Source organism: Anarrhichthys ocellatus, unplaced genomic scaffold, assembly GCF_004355925.1.
Source record: "Anarrhichthys ocellatus isolate YVR2014 unplaced genomic scaffold, GSC_Weel_1.0 scaffold32, whole genome shotgun sequence".
Taxonomy (NCBI): domain Eukaryota; kingdom Metazoa; phylum Chordata; class Actinopteri; order Perciformes; family Anarhichadidae; genus Anarrhichthys; species Anarrhichthys ocellatus.
The window spans coordinates 284,406-304,269 of NW_022280062.1; the positions used below are offsets into that span (position 1 = coordinate 284,406).

Consider the following 19,864-nt stretch of genomic DNA (forward strand, 5'->3'; position numbering starts at 1 on the left):
GGTTTTTTATAGGGATTGTTTGTTTTATTTGTCTTCCAGTTGTTTATCTGCCAGTGGCGCAGGACCAGATCAGATAAGACCAAAATTGGTAGGTGCGAGCTCCTCTATGCGGTAAAAGTCTCGCTCCACGTCTGCTGAGGCTGCTCGCACTCTCCAGTCTTCTGACAAGACGGCCACCAGTTCAATATTGGGCCGAACATCAAATCTCCAGAGACACACGTGACTTCTTCGTCGCCCATTAATCTTCTGCAAATATGAAGCCTGGGGCCACGGGGGTAGCCATACTAGTGGTTGACAGGAGGAGATTGGAAACCGTTGGGGGGGACATACCCTTGCCCTTCTGGCCTGCTGGGACCGCTGAGCCACTCAGCCCCTCCAGACACCAGGGGGCGAGAGCCCGCCAGGCCGCGCGGATGCAGACTTACCCCCACCACCCCGGGGTTCTTTCTCCTGATCAGGCGTCACCCTGCTGGGTAACACGTCTTCTTCCTCCCTTAAGCTGCTGGAGGACACAGCCATGCTCATATTCCGGAGAAAAACGAACCACTGTTTTGTTTGGTGGGATTGCTGCGCTGAATCGGTCTGGACTTGAGATAAAAGGATTAGGCGATTAACATTAAGATGCTTTACACAAGCGCTGACAGACTTATCATGATTTCACATCAGGGGACAGGGATGATGATTGTGGGGGGCTAAGATGTTCTCAAGCAGAAAATGACTTTAAGAGGTAAGTGAGGCATCGTTAACCCCTCAGAGAAGGTGCTGAGGAATTATCTACACCAACCACCCATACACCCCCACCCTCCCCAAAAATCTGGTAATTGAGGCCAACTTTTTATTTTCGCATAATGATCCTCATGTTCCACTGAGGCAGATGTGTAAAAAAAAAAAAAAAAAAAAAAAGGGTACGCAGTTATGATTAACTGTTGCCACCTACACTAAATCTAATAAACGCAAACAGTTGATATAAACCACAAGATGTAGTTCCACTGGGCTGGAACTACTGTACATCTGAGAGACAGCAGACATCTCTACGGCGATGTCTCCAACGTGCGCCAGGACACTCTGGATTGATGAACGGCTCCTCAGGTAGGAGGGAAAATATGTACTGTTGATTTTAGGGTGAACTGTCCCTTTAAGTACTTTTCATGCCAAATTCACAAGAAGCCACGAAAAATCACATTTATCGTTGATGGTTTCTGAGACCACATCATCATGATCCTTTAAAATGTGCCACACCAGTTTGTGTTTTTTACTTATTCTAATGTGTGTTTATGTTCCTGCCTTAGACTCTGATCAGAAATAAAGTGGAGTGGGAAAAAAAATAGGAATACAGAAATATATGCAGCAGAAGACCACTGGCTAAATAAAAGTTATTCATTTTCATCTGGACCTTCAGCTCCTCGCCCTAAAAAAAATACAAGTACATATATTCCCTCAGGTTTTCGCTCTATTAACAGTGTGTCTTTCTGCAAACGGGGCCAAAAAAAATAAAAAATAAATAAATAAATCTACCAATGAAATGAAAAATGATACGCAAACATTCACGACATCTGTTTTTCTTTTGTCTGCCATACATACACACTGGAAACCCAAGGAGAGAAATCTATCATCAGTTAAGATAATGGAGGGAATCACAGTCCACAGCCAATTTTTTACATCAGCCCGATAGAAATAATAAGCAAGCATTTAAAAGAGGACGGCGGGCAATTAAAACATAATTAAAATGAATGGATAGAAGGAGACAGCCCACATGTCTTCACATGAAATACACGGCCGTGTGCAACAGCCGGCCGAATGAATGCGAGTCTCTCTTTTGACAAAGCTTGTGTCTGCCTCACTCAAGCTGGAGAGGCGTCCAGTGAAAGAGCGAGTGGGAGACGGGGGGAGTTTGGGAGTTTCTAAGCCGGGAGGGACTAAATGGATGGGAGAGGGAGAGCAGAGGAGGAGAAGAATGGAAGGGGGAGAAAGAAAGGGGCGGCAGGGTCACTGCGGAGGATTGACAGCCTGTGAGTTTGGCCTGACCTCCCGGGTTCGCCTCAAAGTTTTCTCCACCGGCTTAGAGAAGACAAAAATAAAGCCCAGGAATGTTAATTTATTTTCAATTGTCTACGCCGAGAAGAGAGAGATAAAGAGCGCATACATACATACATACATATCAAGTAAGACGGGAACAACATGAATGCGCAAGTCCAAGTGTAAGCCTGAAAACCTACAAGTGAAATAGAGACGTTGAGCTGGATCTCGCCAACACAATGATTCCTCTTCCACTCTTTGAATAACTGCTAATTTGGGGAACTTTTTTGTCCCGCCCCCATGGCCTACATTCAGGGCAGGAAAAAAAAAAAGACACATGTGAGAGGGGAATTTCAAACACCAGAAAATGGTTGATGGGTTAGAAGTGGGAGACGGGAGCTACAGGAACTAAGAAAACACAGCCTCCAGACACGTTTCTTTTTCTGTCCTCGGTGCACCGTGATGTTCCCAAGGAACTCTTTTGTCACGACAGTCCTGTCAGGGCTGTGCTTTCAACCCCTACAGGGACATGATGTCATTTCCTTGGCTCCACCGGAGACGTGGAGAACTTGCCATCAACTGGCAGGAACAGAGATGGGCTGACACCGAAGCTCAGTCTGCAGAGGGTGTTTTCTCTGCGAGGATAAACAGCTTGTAAACTTTGCTTTACAGCTGCACGCGCTCAAACAATTAGGAGTTCTCAATTGACGATCCACAGAAAATTAAGTCATTTTGTGAAGCAAAATTACATTTTATAGACCGGGTCTTCCCTCAGTTTGAACTTTTACAACATTATATCCTCAACAAACCGTTTTATGTTTGTTTTTTATTAAGCAGTGATTTATCATTTTCACTGATTTGCTTCTCAATCGTGAACGTTTTCAGGTTTTCTTCATCTTCTATTATGGTCAAATGAACATTTACATGAATGAATTAATACATATAAACTGTTGAATGTACAAAACAGGCACTTTGAACATATTGTATTTGGACCAAGTGATGAAATGAGGAAAGTCTTGATGAGGTTTATGAGCAGTTTAACATCCTAAACAAACTTTCTATGCTTTTTTTATTTTCTTGACGAATTATTTTTGTTATTGCAGCATTCACAACATTATGTCTTAGACTTTATAATAAATAATGTTGCTTTGTTACAGTTCGTAGCATGGTTTGCTTTGGGGATGCAACAAATACATTACCGTCATTATTGGTTAATCTGACAATTATTTTCTCAATTAATTATTTGGACTATAAAATGTGAAAATGTCCATCTTTCAATGTATTGTTTATCCAACCAACAGTCCAAACCCAAAATGTATTCAGTGTATTATTATCAAGGCTTTAGCATTAGTCACTGAATGTTTGGCACCTTTGATTAAAGACATGGCAGTGAAAATGGTTTGTCAAAATATTTGCTGTCGAGCTGGGACATATATTGATATATCATATCGATATCCTGACACGAGACTAGATATTGTAATATGTGCGTGGTGACTGTTATTACACTGCATTACAGTGAAGCGATGTCATCTTTAAACTTACCGGATTGTTCTGTTTTTACCCACTTTGTCATTATATCCACATTATTGATGATTAATATCAAAAATCTCATTGTGTAAACATGTTGTGAATGTCAGCCCTCCGATATCATTATGCTGTCGAGGTATTTGGTAAAACTCTGATATTTGATGTCCTCCATATCACGCAGCCCCAAGCTGCCGGTTTTGCTGTAAATTAACCTGCTTATGGTTTCAGCTCTAGTTTTGCTTCGATTCATTTGTAGGAACATTTATTTTTGGATTACTTCGTATGAGCCAGTCAGTGTGTGCCATTTCTCCCATCATAATTACAGCTCAGTTAAGCGCCTATAAATAAGTTATGTGTCAACAGATGTTTATAAGATGGTTAATAGATCACGAATATCCTCTTCTGTCTAGGTGAGGGTCACAATGACTTCACTGTAACATCGAAATATGCAAAACTCTAACTTCAAGGCATTTTCAGCTTTCATGTTTTCGAGATAAATGTCTCTTCATTAAAAGCAGACCTCTGGAAAGAAAAGTATGCTTTTAAGTTTAGATGTTCTTCAGGGCAGCTCAAAAAGCCCAAACAGAAACCTCCAGAAAGGTGCAATGCAATACTTTCATTGAGAGAGAGAGAGAGAGAGAGAGAGAGAGAGAGAGAGAGAGAGAGTTCAGCAGCTCAAATGATTGAGGCTGTAGATAAGACAGAGTGCCAGCGGGCAGATGGACGTAGTGAAACCGAGACGGGCGAGCAGAGAAGCTTCGTAAAGTGCAGAGAACAAAGAAGACCCAGACGGAAGAACCAGGTTAGTGTCGGGCTGAATGAAGAGAGGGAGGTGGTGGTCTTCAAAAAAGGAGCCGTGCGGAGGAGCAAGACACGGTGAAAGTGGATGTTTCTGTCAAGGTTTGTAGTTGGAATCCCCTGCCAACGAAATAATGCAACTCCGTTTACTTCATCCATCAATAAAGATACACCGTAGAGCTGAGCGATGACTCGATAAGATCATGGAATCACATCGTGATGAAATAAAGAACCTTAAGTTTTACAAATCCACACATTTATTCCCTTTTTCTTTCTTTACCTTCTCTCTTGTCTCACACGTCCTCTCCATAGTAGTGTTCTGTTCTTTTGTTTTTCCAGAAGATATTTGTTCCCGTTTGGTTGCCCCTAGTAGATCTGATTATAGAGGCGAGCACACATCGCACTTAAAATCCTTAAACTGTTCAAATTGATCAAATAAAACACAAACCCATGTGGTTATTTCACATCAGAAAACATGCTTTATCGTTATATGGATATGAAATTATCTTTATCGTGACTAAATATTTTGGCCATATGGCCCAACCACAATTCAAAAAGTAATTGCTTATTCTATAAAATGTCAGAAATTGAGTCAAATGCAAATTTTCAGAGACCAACAGGATGTCTTCAAATCATCCAACACACCAAATATTGATTTTAGTGATATTTAAGCTGATTTTTTGATATTTTCACTGATTTTCTTTTTTGATTTTCCGTTAAACTGACAAATAGTTTCAGCTCTGACTGACATGTGTATAAATACAACATTGTTTGTGGTATTCTTAACATACTTTAACCAACTGTTTTATGGTAATACACTCATTTTATATTCTCCACCTCAACATTTTGAAACGGTTACTCGGGTTTATTAAAACCATATGTATTCTGCAAAAAAAAAAAAAAAAAAAAAAAACTGAACTAGGAATTTAAAAATGTATGGGGTAAAAAAAACGAGTAAAATGTCGGTTTCATTCTCTCGTAATTGGCCACAGGTCACTCTGAGCTCAGTAGCCCATCCTGCCTGGCATGGAAATGAATACGCTGACCTCGGAGCAGTTGGTTAAGCAGAGGGGTCACCGGGGAGGAGCGGAGATCAGCTCCACACCGACGTGGTAATGAGAGCTTTCTCTTCTTCGATAAGTGTCCTCATCAATGCACCGACAGCCGCACTTCTCGCCTCCACCACGCATAAAACACGCCCACACACACACGCACACACAGACACAGCTCACCTCCAGCTCCATAAACTAACAACACACTCACAACAAATTCATTCTTTTGACGCGTTTCCAGCAGGTGATGTGTTGATGTTCTCACCTTCTGGGGGCAAAAAGGCACCGACACCATGTTAAGTTTTTACACACTGTAGCCTCATTCAGACTGGATTAGCTTTCAGCAGAAATGCACATAAAGTAGCTGCTAATGCACAACATGTGTGGTGTTAATTAACAACAGGCAGGCGAGGAGGAAAGTGTGTAATCAGTCTCCAGCGCTTTTCATGCGCTGCCATCGCAACAAAAAAAAATTTGTTTTAATCAAACACAATTTCCTCAACTGACAGCAAACTTGTTCAAACAATGAGAAAACAGAAAAAAAGGAGAAGAAATGTGGCATCTGGACCAGAGTGATGTCAGTTTGGGGTAAAAGCCAGAGGAGTGTGCGGAGTCTCGCCCCCCTCCTCCCCCCGAAAGGAAATGAGAAAATATTAGCAAACTATCTCAGGGTTGTCACATTGGATTGGACTGGCTGAGGTTTTATCAGAGGGGTTTTTGGGAGGTCCCACATTTGTCCGGCCGGTAAAATCCGCACAAGTTACTGACAAGGCAAGACTCAGATGGGACTAAAATTACAGACGTCCTCCCATTTCAGATTGCATCCCACCACACCCGAGCCACATAGAATGAATCCCATCAAAATGGGGGGGGGGGGGGTGTTCCAGAAGTGGGTGAGGGGCACATGAAGTGAGAGCTGCTGCGTTCTGTGTCTGAATACTCATATCAATCTACCAAATAACACGTTACTAGGAAATTGGTGATTGAGCTTTTCCAAAAATGTTGTGTAAATTGCATTATTAATAAAACAACGTCACTGAAAATCACATTTAGTTTTTCCTGAGCTGAAACGACAAATCGATTAATCGGCAACTATTTTGATAATTAATCAATCAAGTCATTTTTAACAACTGCTGAGCCAGAGTACAGCTTTCAAAATTGAGGATTTGCAGTTTTATTTCTTGTCTTACATTTTAGTCAATTGAATTTCTCCGTGTCTCTTTTCTGAGGTTTAATTGGTCAAGTAATTAATCAATTAATCTGCATCGGTGATGAAAGTAATCGTTAGTTGCAGTCTCACTACGAGATGCAGATGTCTCATATTAGAGTTAAGTTCATTCCTGGCATGTTTTAAAGGAATACTGACTGTGGGCTCAATAGAAATATACGGTAAATAGTTTTTACACAACCTCAAGGGAAATAAATAAATATGCAGCGCAATTTACAGAATATTTTCCAGCCTTGAGGTGCATTCCTCCTCTTAAAGGAAGTTGTATCTGCAGCTTAAATAAAGAGCCTCGCTGGCTGGTTTCACTCAATTGTTACCGAACACAAATAAAGACAATATCTCAAAATGTAACGCTCACGTTCTCTTTGTATAAAACTCATGTAGCACCGACTGCAGTTAACTCAGATCTACCAGTCGCACAAGCGTCTCCATTCCCTCCTTCAGCCACACAGCTGTTACGTTAGTGTCATGTGTTGTATAGTGGGACTCTGGTTTTAATCATCACCTGGTAATCAGGCATTTTATATCTCCTCACATCCCCATTAACACGTCATGCTCGGTGCGTCTTATTGATTTCGGTGCTATTCAAAGTTTTATGTTTTCTTTCAGCTGGAAACAATTCAATGCAGTGACGATGAAAACCTCCCGGATGGCTTCACCTACACTGGTTTCATCACCTTCTGCAGATTGTTCATCAGTTCATTGTTTAAGTGTGAAGTTTAGTCCAACTTAAAGCCCATTTCTGTCCCAAATCCAGTCTGCTTCGCATTACCTATGCATGGTCAGCACATGGGCTGCATTCTAACCGTGGACGGTCTGTGTGGTCTCTATTCATTCAGTGTCTTCAGTGACTGACGTGCATTAATTCGCCTTAATTCAAGGCCATAATGTGCACTCAGCAGCCCAGTGACAGCACTGAACTGCTGCCTGAGTTTTACAAAAAAATCATCAAGGGAAAATGTGTTCCATAAAGTAAGTAAGTGTGTGAAGTTATAAAACACACAGAGGGCTGAACTCACTATCACAATATTAATACACATTCACAATTCAACAATCTCAGCCTCTGAAATGACCTTACCATTGAATTAGCTTATTTTAATCATCAACTATTGTTGCTATTTCACATCAAGGTAAACTGAAATTTTGGGGATTTTGGACTGTTGGTCAGATAAAACAAGCTAATCGGGAAATTGTGATGGTCCTTTTACGCCATTTTGGAACATTTAACAGACCAAACAATGAAACTGTTAAACGAGAAAATAGCTGCACTACTTTGCCCTCAACAATACAAACTAACTATATCAAGATAATAAATAAAAAGGGTTCAGAAGCCTAAAGATCAACGTGGAAGAGCCAGTCAGTGAACCAGATATTAAGATCCCTACCAGAGGTGTGACTACAGTACCCACACGCCCTGAAGTAGGTCGTTTTCTTGGAGAAGTGAAGTCTCTGCTTGTGTGAGAGGCAGAGGAGGTGGACATTAACTTCACACTCTGCTCTGCAGGATTTCCCTTCATGTTAAATGCTGTTTAGATCTGCTGGACGAGGGTAAACCGGACCAGCAATTTGATTTCATTCATGAAACCACCGTGGAACACGGTGCTGCTACAGTAGTCCTGTAAAAACAGCCTCATACAGCTCGGCCATTACACCACCGTGTGGAGTAATCGTCGGTCCTAATGAGTCCCACGAGACGGCTGTCAATGCTATTATGGACCCCGGCGCCGTGTTTAACAGTCAACAGCAGACGTCTTTTCTGTTTCTCATTTCTTTGCTCATAAGCCACGTGACCCGATGCACGTTTGTGCCTCGGCCTTGGACGTGTGTGTTTTCTAAAGGCCACCTTCCTCATCAATACTCGCTTTGAATGATATTCAGGTGAGGATGTTGTATTGCGTTTCCCACTAAGAGTCCTGCATAGTGTAATCCGCAAATGAGTTATGTAATTCATACATATATATAAATTCAGATGTGGGCACAGGTAAAAAGGAACTAAATGCAGCGGTTGTGAACAATATGGTTTTATTCTGAAGAAGTCAGAAATGTGCAGTATTTTAACACCTAAATGAATTCATATTATCAGCCATGATCAGTCGCCTGCATAAGTTAAATGTAGGCTAAGACCAGAACAGCCGGCTTAAAACACAGTGTGAAAATAAAATAAGTAGAAAGGTGCACTCAGTAGACCACTGCTCTATTGTGTGATTGAGTGAATACAACCCTCAATCAGATAAACCCCCCCCCACCGGTCTAGACACCAATGGGCTGGAAGGCGTTGTAAAACACATTCCATTCAAACTGAAAATCATGGCGGTGTATGCAGGGTATCGACTCCAAGTCGTTGTCTTAGACATTTCATACAATCCTTGCTGAGTGGCGGCCATGTCCTCAGCACTGTGTGCGAATTGGTAGTTCTGTTAGCAGTGTGCTAACCGTTTCCCCCCCCACAGTGTCTGTAGGTGCAGAGCAGCGGCTGGGGATCGGCGATGCACTCAGCTGTCTCATATTAACGGGTATGGGTCCAGAACCGACTGAGATAATTGCGGGGTGACGGGTCGGTTCCGGTCCTGAGCTTTGTGGGGTGCAGGTCTGCAAAACTGGACCTGTGCACGTCTGATGTCTGTGCGTGGACACCTTTTGTCTGTAGCACCGAGTGCCACTGTTCCCAGTGTGACCTTAAATTATTTGTAGCACTGGCAGTTCAGACAATCTCTGTTTGGAATCGCTGGTAGTTGGGTCATATCAGTTTTTAAAAAATGATGATTAGCCTCTTTTGAAGCGGACACATAATTCAACTTGATAACAGTCATCACAGAATGACTACTACACCAATGCTACTGAAATGTTACATTTCAAGAAAGAACCGAGTTAAGGAGGCAGCTAATGTCAGTGTGTGTACTCTGATTTGGGAACGGGGAACATTAAAATATCTTATGAATGTTTGAGAGACATTACGTTCATAGCTGTGCTCCGTGTTCTGGTTCATGTATTCTGGGCTGTAATAATCAAACTCACAGAGATACTGGAGCGCCTGACCTTGACACAGAACTTGTTTCAAACTTCTAATTTTTACATTATTTGTCAAAACAATATTAAAAAGGCTTTAAAATCTTGAATAAAAGCATGTTTGTACTGTCCTGTTCTTCTCTAATAGCATTTATTAGAGGCAGATTATTCTGAATCACTCCTCTAATTAGAAAAATCCTTTTGCAGAGACACAGTATTTCACTGAAGTATCAAGCAAATATCGTGTTACCAGCGCTACAGTTTGGCTGCATTGAGTTGGAAATGAGCCATGGACGTAATATGCACACGCGCGCTGTAGGCCTGGACGGCTTTCATGCCAGTTTTCAATTCAAAGTCGATTTTGTCAGTGTTGGTTTCTATTAATTTGTCCACCCACTCTGTCTGTTCCTTTGGAAACCAAGACACGGGCATCAATCTGCAGCCTTTCCAGAGGGAAATGGGAACTGGATGGACTTGTTTTTCTTCTTTCTTTCTACATAATTAGTTTCCTGTTCTCTTCCTTTCTTTTCCCCGACAGCCTCGTGGATATTATTTAAGGCTCTCTTCTCCTGTATCAGCTGTAAAGCATTTCATTTTTGAAAGATGGACCGGTGCCGGTTTCCCGGTGGGCTTCAAATGTCTCTCCTTCATCTTCATAGCGGTTAGACTCATCCTACTGTTAAAGAAGAAGCTGAAAACCTTTTACTGAGAACTGTGATGCAATGGACCAAAAATACAACATAATTACACAACATGGCCTCTAAACAATGAGATAAGTGTCCAGAAATTTGGGTCCAATCTTGGAATGCAACTTTGGCCAGACTTCATGTCTTTAATGCACAAAATCTGTGAGATATTGTCAGAGGACAGACTGTTTACGAGGCCAAATGTAGCGCTTTTAGGCTGGAAAAAAATGTCTGAACGAACGTCAAAATGGAGCCGAGAATGTATCTTAAAAGGGACAATGCCGCTGAAATAGAGCATGCCAAATTATGCGCTTTACCAGCATTTCCACAAAGTTTCTCTGCTCGCTCCATTGTAATGCAAACTGGAGGGCGACACGAGTGCAGAGAGACTGAATTGGAACAATGATGAAAGTGCGTGTTATAAGAATCAGGACAGCTGTCAGGGTGTACGGGCGCACCTTTAGTGGTGAAGGACGGATTTGACTGGAACGCAGCTCTGTGTTGGAGTTACAAAGACTCTACAGCATGTTTCACCGTTAGTCACTCAGGGTCAAACCTCCATTTCACTGCTTAAGAACAGATAAGACTCTTGGCTGTGTGGCTTCTTCCTGAAATGCTCATAAATAGTGTTTATGCTGCATTGGACCGACGATGTGACAATACAAGGACGCCGTATCCGACATTCTAGAAGAAATCACTCTTGGTTAAGCAGTTGAAAAACAACAATCTTGAACTGTGAATACACAGCAACACTCTGCTGCTAGCTGCAACTTACCAGTATTTTCATCATGGATTAAACCGTTGATAGTTGTTACGATTAATCAATGAATCTTTAGTTGTATGAAACTTCAGAAAACTAAGAAATAAAGAATGACACAACTTCCCAGAGCCTAATGCGACATAATTTTATAGCCTGATTGGTCCGACCGTCAGTCCAAACCTCAAAGATATTATATTTTTACAGTGATACGAAACAGGGAAAATCAAGTAATCAACTAATGAGTTCATCTCTAGTGGCTACATGGTTTAATTGTCCACTCAAACTCTAAAAATCAGCTTCACACCACATCCCTGCCTGAGCATCCTGTGTTCACAAAAGTGCCAAACTTTAAACAGTTGTCTGCAAAAAAAAAAACGAAAAAAGAAGCAGGGCCAGAGTGCCGTTTGTACTCCGATATAAACCAACAAACACAAGCAGCAAACACACAGCCACCATACCATACTCAATGCTTCAAAAACAGAAAAGGCTTCTGTAGATGCAATGCTTTTCTCTGCTGCCAAGCCTCCCTTGTGCTGCGAGGCTTAGCCCAACAGCAGTGTAAAGGATGCATGCTTCTTTTATTTTATTTTCAGCCCCCCCCCCGCCTCCGGTTTTCTCTCCCTCCTCCAGTACATCATTCCTTCGGGTGTTTGTGCGGTGTCCCTTAGTTACAGGATAAGAGACCCAGCAGCTCGGAGAGTTAAAAGCCTGCCCTGTCCCGCTCATACGAACAAGACCATCAATAATTCACCCTCATCGGGAAGCATTATCTAACAGCCTTATAAAATTTTAAGATTTCTGGTGACAACACGGAACCATGAAGAAAGTGCTCCGTAAAGAGGACGCTCCAGGTGGCGACGGTGTTGGCGACAGATATGCTAAAGTGGAGGCAGGAGGGACGACGGCGTGTCAGCCGGCCCCGTGAGGCTGATTTCAACCATTACACATAAAAGACAGACGCCTCGCTGAATTAAGGGAGAGTCAACAAGAAGACACAGAGTGTGTGTGTGTGTGTCAGAGCAGCACAGAGGTGGAAGCATTTGCTCGGCTGTATTAACGCCCAGGCTCATTCTCATTGACAGTGAAATCCCTCTAAGCCTAGATCAATTACATCCAGCTCTGCTGTAATTAAAATGTCCTAACAAAGGTCTTAGGAGCACAGGACAGAAACCTAGCCATTGACAATAAGCTCAGTCCAATCTATAGCACCATCTCAGAGAAAGTAGTCTTCAGATTAGATCCAGGCTTTCACTGGAGGTGAAAGAAGTGGCAGCTGTGCTCAAAATAAGTCTTTTCTTATCCCTTAATAGGGTCAAGATATGGTTTGAGATAGTGTAAGTACACAACTTCAAATGAAACACGATTATGCTGCAATGTTCCAATCAATTCCAGAAGTACATCCAATGAACCAGAATACTCACTGATGTATGGCACAGACAAACAACCTGTGCTTGTTGTTGTGGCTCTCACTAGGAAGAAACCTAATTGTTTGTTCTCTTAAGTACATCTGATGTTCGACTATGCTCTGCTGAGAAATAACACGATGCTCACGAGTCTCCTAATTAAAACTCAGCAGTGGAGTGATTAGCAATCACAACTCAACTCTTCAAATATCAAGATCTCATTTTTACTGCGGCTCTCTGTGTCTCTCTCTCTCCCCCCCCCCCCCCCCCTCTCTAAAGAGGCTTTTGAAATGGAGGAAATCAGCAAAACTATATCAGAAAGGGCTTCTTTTTTCTTTTTTCTTCACCCAGGATGCCATTTACGTATCATCATTGACTGCCAGTAATCATGAGCAGATTACACACCACCGCTGATGAACACTTCAATGTTTTTTTGGGGGGGGGGGGGGGTTTTACATAATAATTCATCATAGTATGAAACCCACGTATCATCAATAAAATTATTTATGGCAGCCACCAAAATTAAACCTGAAAGCTGTTCCCTGGCTGCGCCGAGGAGGGACTGTTCCACAGACAGAGAGAGAGCAAGATGGCTGACTGCACTGACATGTTGTGAAAGCACGCCTCGCCATCCGGGGTAATAGATTCTCTTTGCTGTGCGACTCCCACCGCTTCTCATCTTCTGTGGCAACGCCTGCCAATCAGGGCCCGGGGAACGTCGAGAGGGCTTTGACAATATATCCTCACCTTGAAAACACATTGGCTTCTCATCACAAGACACCAGGTGACACCAAGTGGGCATCAAATAGCCTTTAGACACGGCGGACGAGGACCTGCAGGTGAACCCGCGCCTCCGTTTCAACATGACAACAGCTCTGGGAAAATTGGCATTAAAAGCATTCTCTCTACTCTTAAAGACAAATAAAAACAAACGCAGCGCCGTGGTCGGGTGTGACACTTTAAGAGTTAGGTTAGATGCATTACAGCACTTAACGTGGAAGGATTTTATCATCCTTTTAGAGATTCTGCTTTACAACTTAAAAATGATTCACAATTCAGCCCACGGAACAAACCGGGTTCCTGTGGAAGCGAACGCACCTCTGCTGATGATGTGAAAGCATTTAATAGAAGAACTGGAGCTGCAGATTACTCATTTGGAAAATAAAAACATGAGTTTGGGTGTATACCTGTTACAATTTCTCCCTTTTCAATGCAAAATGAGAAATAACAATGTTACACCGCATCAGCGGAGTGATTTGCATTTTTATGTGATTCGTGAATACAGCGGAGAGATTTCTCTGCAGTGAAGCATGGCCTGAACCTCAATTTCTAGGATAATTATATGACACTATTTAGGAATTTGAGGAAGAGAGGAGCATTTCCTCAGCTGAAGACAGATGACCTGTCAGATGCACCTAATACCAACACAAAGGCCTTCAGCCTCTAATCTGCACACTTCCTGTGACCCGCGCTACGACGGAACCAAATAAAGCACACTATCTCGGGATCCCCCGGAGACAGAGCAGTGTCCTCGTATGCTAATGCCGGGCCAGGGTTGGAGAAGACGCTCCGAGGGCGGCCCGGACAACTCACAGGTCAGTGCTAATCTTCTGATATATGGAGCCTAAAGACCCGGGACACATCCATCACACGCCGCCAACGGCTCCCAGCTGAGAGAGATCTGCGCACACCAAAGAGTTAACACACATCCCAAAGAGACCTGCGATGATCCATCACTCAAGAATCAGCCTCTCTTTAGAGCACGAGCGTCCTTTAACAACACAGAGGGGGCAGCTTCTTTCTTAGCAGAGGCTCTGCGATGAGAGCCAGCGTGACTGCTAGACCTAAGCTCCCAGCCTCTGTTGATCATTAAACATCCATTTTGAACCAGTGGGGGAAAGTTAACTGTCATTTTAAACACAGGAGGTGGTAGACTTTTTTTTTTTTTTTTTTTATCCCCCTCAGATGTATTTTCTCTGGTGAAAAGGAGCAAGACCATAAATCCATCCATCGGGTTAACTACCCGAACGCATAATCATTCCTTCCAGTCATCTGTCTCCTTATTTTTGAGGCGAGCCGCAAAATGGCTACGATGGGTTATATTTACAGTTAAATGAGAAATTTAGCCCAAAGCACTTAGTTAAATAAACAAAATGCCCTTTGCTTTTTTCCCTCTCGCTCCTCTGCTGTGTGTTTTTCTTCTTTCTCTGGCTAACAGGCCAAATGTGAACAGCTTCGATGTCGCTTCAAAAAGGTCTTTTTTTCGGAGGGGTGGGCGCCCCTCTTCACAGCATCACCAGTAAATGTCAGGTTTGGTGTCAGCCCCTCAGAATCAGAGACTATACTTTCGAAACTCTTTAGAGACCATTTTGCAGCAACACTCACCCAGGAAGAAATCCATCTTAGGAGCAGCCCTGATGCCAACTCCTCCACCGATAGCAGCCTCCACACAGAGCACAATGCGTGTATTTCTCCCCTTCAGCAGCTTTTTAATAATTTCAACAACCAGACACCACAGCAGGATCTCCACTCCACTCTCAGTTGTTCTGCACTCAACAAAAAGAGTCCTATTCTCTGGGATTTGTCACAAAGTCGTCACTAACAGGAGAAGACTGGTGTAAAGTCAGCACAACAAGGCAAGAAATATAACTACACAATTCATCAGAAAATGCACTGAACATCACAAGCTGATGTAAAGAGAGTTCCTCCCCGAACACAATCAAAGCTGTCTCATCTATGGTGATTCACCGCTCCCTCTCGCTGTCCATTTGTTTGTCCAACTTTTCACAGCGAGCGTGTCAGAGGAACCGAACAAGACAGCTGTCAAACCCGTCCGCCGTGAGTGAAGATGGCAGGTGAAGTCCTCTCTTTTACCCGTCCTCCCCCCCCTCCCCCCCTCCTTGCTCTCTGGATGTAAAGCTCCCACTGTTGGCTCTTCTTGGAGTTGTGTGATGTTATTTCGTCCGAAAAAAAGAAGGAGCGAGCTTTCTCCTCCAGCAGGTTGGGCAGCAGTTGGCTCATGTTATTACCCGGGAGCGGGATGACCATGAAAGGGGGGGGGGGGGGGGGTGCACCGACCCCTACCTCGCTCTCAGAAGCATTTACATTCCCCGTCTCTGTGCAATAACATCTCACATGCTGCACTCTCTTTCACCATTAACCTATGCTGAACCTACTGCCAAAGCAAAGGCGTGCACAAAAGGCACTTCTTTCTGTCTCAATGGTGAAAAAAAAAATGTTCCTCCATTGAACCTGCCTAAAGATTGCAGAGGAACATTAGGCCAATGTATCATCAGACAGAGAAGGAATCCATCAGAAATAAACAGAGTCTTGCCGCATTCTTTCTCTGACAAACAACAGCTGCACAGAATGGGAAATAAATATTATCTCTGCGACAGAAAAACAATCAGACACCGCTCGGTACTCAGAGTCCTGAATGCTCTGCATCTTAACATCCACACTCACTGAATGTGGAATCAAGCCATTTATTTCGCACCTGAAAACAAATTCATTTTGGGGGGAAAATACCAGACGAAATATGCCAACAGATTTTTGTCAAGTTATTTAAAATTATTATTTTTTTTCGCACCTTGGATGCAGTGTGTTCTCCTTCTCCTTGAAAATAAAATACAGATCTTTCTTAGTTGGTGCTGTATGCTGTATGTGGAGGAATACTGGGCGAAATGTTAAAACGGGAAGAAGAAATCTTTTTAACATAACCAGGTCTGAACGGTGTCCAACGTTTCCGCTAAATACATGGCTTCTGGTGTTAGATTATGGCCAACGAATTCTCCCAATCCACACTAAATCTGCTTCCAACACAAACACTTGCTTCTCTGACACACACACACACACACACACACACACACACACAACCAACAGCAGTGTCCAGCAAGCCTGTCAGAAGCCTCCACCAGCACCAGCACCACCAGCAGCAGCAGCACTCTATCAGAACAAAACTGCTCAGAGGAAGGGGGCTGGTAGCTCAAGTTCTCCCCATTGAAATGCAGACACTTTGATATGGAAATTGGCAGTTACAAAAAGCCGCTAGAATTCACACTTGCATGCATTGAAACCATTTGCGCAATGTGAGATGAGATGGCACTTCCTCCCAAGACAACACAGACAAATGGACCAAACCAGCAAGTCTGGGGCGGGTGAGAGATGGAGTGGAGGTAGAGGGGAGGAGGAGGAAGGGAGAACATTTGCCTTCTCTCCCCTCCCTCCCTCTTTTTGAATTCCTACGACCCCCTGTCCCAGCATTTGTTTCAAGAAACAGTTTTATTAGTCTGAGCTGAAACGCAGAGGAGGATTTTTCAAAGTGCAACATCTACATTCACCAGTAAAGCGGCCCATTGGTGGGGGGGGGGGGGGGGGTTCAAATGACCTTTTCCTCGTCAGGAATCACCGGTGGGAACGTCAGCATCAAGCAGCCACATTCAACGTCATCCCAGCCAGGGAGACTCTTTCTTTATCCCCCCCCCCCCCCAAAAATGGCTGGCATGACGGAGAAACTTCTCCACCATGGTTCAAAAATAATGCTCGGATTTGTCTGCTGGCGAGTCGACGCTGTGCATACGTCTTATATAACGGTACAGCTCTCAGAAGATCAAAAACCGAATCGCCAAATGCTTTTTGGGTCGCTTTCATGGACGAAAACAACTGGATTTGGAAAGAGTCATCATATATATATACTTCCCTGCATGACAGCTGTTATATAAGTATATGCAGAGCAGCAGGGGAGCTCTCAGTTTCCGAACTTGTCCGTTACATAAGGCTGCACCACTATCCTGATTTGGCATTGACAGTATGGATTATGTGTAGATGCTATTTAACCTTGATGTTTCAGTCCGCCACAGTCGCGCTCTCCTGGGGTTTCTTGCTGAAGTCTATGCGGCCCCGTCTCTAAAAGCTTCACGTGAGAACGAGATATGGTTCCCTTCGCCTGTAAAAGCTCTACGTGTGTGTGTATAAATGTGCGTGTGTGTGTGTGTGTGTGTGTGTCCCATCATCACACATGGCTGGCTTAGGTCTGTGAATTATACATGCCCTGTGAAATGATCTTATTTTATAGCCGCAGAATGGAGAAGTAAATGGAGACAGTAGCTGACATCTAACTACTTAGCCATTGGTGTCCTGGAACTGTGTGGAGATGTTTGTGTGAGCTCTTTTTTTTCCACCATGTTATCACGCTGAATATCACAGATGGCTATCTATTAAATCAACTCCTAATTGGCTTTTGATTCATATCCAGTAAGAGTGTCATTTCACAGACAAAATAATCCCATTTGTTACACCTGAAAACACCTTGAAGAGAAGCATTTGCACACATTTTCATTAAATACTAAATATGCATCTTCCAGTGGGCTATTAATTCAAATTATTGAGATAGATATATATATACACACACACACTGAAATCCACATTGGGTTGACCCTAATAGCCAAACAGCTTCATATTAATCAAAAGTGTGGAGGCTCCACACACACTACAGAATAACATCACATACTATGGACTACGTATTGATCTCATCACAACAGTTTTAAACTGCTGGAGGAGCCCGTGGGCTCGTTTTCTGACATTTGCCTTGCGATATCTCGGGAGCGTAAATAAATGGTATCGATTCGGCTGAGGCATAACCCGGCATCTCCCTTGAAACACTCCAAACATCCGCTTTTTAAAGGCTACTTACTGTGGTGCGCCGTGCCAAAATATGGATCCCGGCATGGGGTGTGAATTTCAGATCAACACCAGGAGCCCCCCTCCTCTTCCTCCTCCTCTCCAGATTTCCTTTTTCTCACAAGAGGCCCCCAAAAACTATGAGCAGCGGGTCTCACAAAGACGGCTGGGGCTCGGCTGCGTGCTCCACTTTCCTCACAGCGGACAGACGGCGGGGTTTCCTGTGGCAGGTATCTGTTCCTCTGCAAGCCAAAACGTCCGGGACCGGACGAATAGCTCCATGACGAGGGCTCTGTTCAAAAGTAATGATCGTTACCCCCCTCCTCCCTCCTCTTGTGCGTGCACCCTGGCTCCTTCCGACGGGAGCGCTACGCAGAGACTGCATAAAAAAGGATCACTTCAAGGAGACGAGATGCGCTCCGCGTCTCGCTACAAAAATGCAAAAACTCCCCGAGCTCAAGTCTGTCTCTCTCCGGCTGGGGCCTGGTTTTTTTTTTCCACAGACACACCCCGAGGAGCGATACTATATGACTTCTTCTGTCTGGCTTTCGGTGCGCTCTCCCCCGGTTCGTTCCCTCTGCGCCTCCTCCGCACGCCGCGCAGACAGTCGGAGCTACAGCCGGACTGGAGGCAAACAAGGCGAGGAGAAACGGCGCACCGGTCCCCTGCTCTGCAGCAGCTGGCTGTGGAGGGCGGCGCGCAAAACGCGGAGCGGAGTCCCGGCCGGGGCGTGGACCGGATCCCTAATGCTAATCATGACAGCCCCGCATTAAGGCTAACGTTAAAAACCCTTATCTCGTGTGCTCAGATTTGGCGCATGTGTTTAAAGCGCAAACACGTTGTGCTGTTTTTCCCCACACAAGCTTAAACAAACCAATGTTTTCACATTATTTTAATCAGGATGCCCTGCTGTTTAATCAGGAGTGCAAAAAAAGTGCAAGGCCATTCATTACCAAAAAACACACCTTACTGATCATTAGCATTTTATGATGAAAACACAAACTAATGAGGCTGAAAGGCTTGTTTTTATGAGGGCTGTATAAAGGTAAAGTAGAATGCACCAAGGTGATAAGAAAATCACTTTTTATCCGGCGCTTTTGTTTAACAAGAAGAACTGTGGAACAGGGTCGTGTTATCAGGGAGGTTAATCCTGCTTTCTGCACTTGAAACTCCTCTTGTAGCGATTCTATAAGAGCTCAGCATCAAATCAGATGAAGCATTCTGCAGGGAAGCATAGACAGATATATAAAGATGAGTTAATATACAGCAGAGCTGGAAGAATAAGGCGGCTGACTCAGAAGTCAAATGAATCTGCAACCGGACTGATTTTGATTAATCCTTTAAGTCAAACATTCTGTTGTTCCGGCTTCTCACAGGATTTTCTGCTTTTTTTTGTTTTAACTTGATGAAAAAAAAGCTATATTGGAGATGTCAATTTGGGCTTGAGGGAATTTAGATCTTTTCGTTATTTTCTGTGATTCTATTGATCAAATGACAACTCGGAAATAATACTCCTTTGTTGCAGGATTATGATGTACAACATAAACAATCAACCGATGAGTAAGAAGGATTGTAACTTCTTTATAGGTTACTACAAGCAAGTATGCAAGATGTCCAGCGTGAATAGGAATGCATGAATATACTTTGTGAATGACAAGGACAACAAACAAGTATAAGACTGAACTCTCAACCTTCAGCCTGCATAACAT

General features: G+C 43.4%; 1 protein-coding gene across 14 annotated transcripts in view; it reads right to left on the reverse strand.

Moving 5' to 3' along the window:
* adgrl2b.1 (adhesion G protein-coupled receptor L2b, tandem duplicate 1) overlaps positions 1-19,864 on the reverse strand; it is a 122,337-nt gene that overhangs the window by 64,103 nt on the left and 38,370 nt on the right. For 6 of the 14 annotated variants that reach the window (XM_031865209.1, XM_031865198.1, XM_031865202.1 and 3 more), the window contains exon 1: positions 18,169-18,859. The exons of 2 other annotated variants lie outside the window; for them this stretch is intronic. The gene's annotated coding sequence lies outside the window, so the exon portion shown is untranslated. Of the gene's footprint in view, positions 1-18,168; positions 18,860-19,864 lie in introns of those variants that run through there. 6 more of the 14 variants (XM_031865207.1, XM_031865204.1, XM_031865206.1 and 3 more) reach the window with 2 other exon arrangements.